The following is a 3394-nucleotide window of genomic DNA, read 5'->3' as shown; positions in this document are numbered from 1 at the left end:
TATATTCAATACCAGATAAAATTTCAGTTGTGATGTAAGCAGAATAACTTTTAATATTTAACTGCTGCACTTTAACAATATGCTTTTCAATTTCTGTTAAAATCTCAAGAATTTTTTAGAATTTTAGTTTATTTTCATTTGTGTTGGAAACAATGCCACCATGCTTATAATGTATTCCATTAATGACTGGACTTGAATTAAAACCATCCTTAAACTTTAATTGATCAACCTCTCAATAAACATCACATCTTCTTTCACCGAAAGAATTTTAAAATAATCCTGTCGTACTTGCAAAACAATGATTGTATTTACATACATTGTTTTGCAAGCTGAATATGTTTTTAAAATTAAAGTGTCTGAAATTTTTTGTTACTTGATGTTTACGTTCAAACGCAAGACAGAAATATTCACGTAATGAGCCAAATTGAGATGCTTGTGATGGATACTGTACAAGAAAATGTAGTTTTGGAATAAAACTGTTTGAATATAATTAAAGAAAACTGTAATTTGCTTGAATAGAAACCTTTAGGTTCTTTATATAAACATCAGTTACTAACAGAGACATGCGTAGCTGCACTATTTGTATAAGTTTAACTAAGCACGAAAGGTGAGGATCAGATAAAACCATAAATCTTAATAAATAAAACACAGAACACGAGAGAGAGTTAATACTTGTCCAATACCAAATTGTCCTCGGATTTTAAGTGAAGGTAAAATAACACCATGCTTTTTAATACCAGAAGAATATATATATGATTGAAACCATTGGTTAAGATCAAGTAAGGAAATCTTTTCTGGCATACAGTACAGTAAAAATAATTCTAAATGTAATGGTACAATCCCTGACAATAAATCATCCATTGGATCAAAAAGTAACTGCTTGGTGACATCGAAATTTGGAATATCTGATGTAATACTAAAGTTAACAATACCATAATTTCTTGAACATCTTGTTCTATCAGTTTTACTCAGCCCAGAATTCAACTCATTTAAACGTATGACATGTTCAGGCGAATTTCGATTCAGACTTTTCACGTGTTGTAAACTCAATCTTTTCAGCCCACGTAGAATTACAGCGTCTACATCAGCAAAAAGTGTTTTGACTAAATCTTTCAAATTAAATACCCTAACTGAATTGTTGCTAAAGAATCCCCAGAAAAGTATAAAATCTCAGCTGTACTGTCATTACCTTTCCAGCAATACTTATTTTTACGCTTGTATATAATAATTGAATTGTTTCTTTAAAATCTTTAAGTAAAGAAGAAAAATAAATGAAATTTTTAGTAAGCTTACTAAACGCAAAAACCAATGGGAAAATAGATGAGTTCTACCTCTATACTTTGCAGGAATGTTAAGCATTTGAAAGTACATAACACTAAGTTTGTGTTCCGAATGGGCTTTACCAATTAGAATTGTAATGCTAATATCATTTGCATATATAGCTAATTGAATATGGTGATGTGTATTTGATCCTTTTGTAAACTCTGTAATCTCAGGTAATTGTAATAAAAATTCTAGCCTAATCTTAAATGGAACAACTTTACCAACAACCTTTGTAGTAGGCATAGAAACTACATGTTAAAAATATTTTTCACGAGAATATCGCGACAATTGTATTTTACAGGAATCATTAAGTTTTTTTACATCGTACATTGGGTCAGTAAACAGCTCTTTTAAAGTTGAAAATATAACATCTGAAACAGTCTGAGTACATCTGTACTTAGACTGCAAATGTAAAGCAAACATGTTAAGATAATCATTATCTAAATCATTAACATTATCATACACTATTTGATCAACTATTATAATGGGGTTTGGTGTTAGCATCAACAGTATTATTTTCTTTAGTACAATTAGCAATGTGCTTTAGATAACAATATAAACCTTTCAACTTGGAAAAAATAACTAATACAAAACACTACGGCACCATAACCGCGTAAATTTAAATGATTTTTGATTAAAGCGTAATTATCTGAAATAAAAGAACAATTACCACAATAAAATGTCAACTTTCTTCTGGTTACTTGAGGTCTATTGCAGTTAGATGAGCCTGCGACTAACTCTGTACCACTCTCAGTTTCCAAAGATACATTTGTTAATGATGTTGTAGAGCAAGCTGAATAATTTTAAACAATGATCGTGATTGATAATTAAGAGAGGGATTGAAGAAGATCTGTTGGTCTGTATTAACAGCAAAATCAGTTTCATTTCTTTCTGAATTATTAAAATCTTCTAAATGAGCAAAAATTCCAATTAATGGATAGCTATTTGAAATATCTTTGAAACTATAAAGTTCTACTGTCATTTCCACCGATTGCTCATATATTACTGAAGGAAAAGTTAAATTGTTAACTGCAAAACCAAGCCATTTTAAATTTGATATGTTTTGAACATTAAAAGTAGAACCTACTAAAAAAAACATTTTTTCTAAATACTTCTAATTTATATATATATATATATATATATATATATATATATATATATATATATATATATATATATATAATATATATATATATATATATATGTATTAGGGGTATGACAATTTTCAACCCTGTATCCCCATACTCTATATAGTGGAGTTTTTATGCAAAAACCAAGAAAATATCAATCATTTATACTATATTTCAAAAAGGTTCAACCCCCATTTAAAAACAAGATTTATGGAATATAAGAAATGTAATTTTGCAACGCATGTTCCAGTACTTTATAGAAAATCAATAAACATGAATAAATAAAATTATTTTACAGTGTATTTGACAATAAGTATTTAATGTTAAGTTTTTCTATGCCATGGCATAAAGGCACTAAATCTTGCATCACTTTTACTGCACGTTCTGCACATATATTTGACCCTTGTGTTGGAAATGGTGTTGGCTCTGTGGATTAAAATGTCTTCAACAGTTTTAATGCTTTTGGATGCTCATTGCATGCTTCTAATAGATGAACAAAATCTGCAGGATTGAAGTAGTGATCACCAAACCATATATCACCCCATTAACCACAGATGAAGTTGCATGCTGCTTGAGCAGATTTCGGCTCTTGATAGTCTGATATTAGAATCTAAGCAAGTAGAACAAAAATTACTCTCAAGTTCCATCTTGAATTGCTTATAGCAGGAAGTGATTTGAAATTCACTTTTGGAAAGGTATCTGTGCTTTTGAACTTTGTATAACAAGCTATTAGGTGATACAGGAAGTCCATGTCATTTCGCCAGCGTATCCAATTCACTTTTGTCAAAGGATCTCCAGTATTCTAAAGTAATAACTTTAGGTTCTTGTACTCTTGCCGTAATCTTGTCCCTTATGGGTAATGAAGATTTGGTTTTGTTATTGATCTTTCAAAAAGATCATTCATGACATGTAAAATATGGCGGTGGCATCCTAAAAAAGAA

This window comes from Hydra vulgaris, chromosome 08 (genome assembly GCF_038396675.1).
Source record: "Hydra vulgaris chromosome 08, alternate assembly HydraT2T_AEP".
Taxonomy (NCBI): Eukaryota; Metazoa; Cnidaria; class Hydrozoa; order Anthoathecata; family Hydridae; genus Hydra; species Hydra vulgaris.
This window is presented reverse-complemented; position numbering follows the sequence as displayed.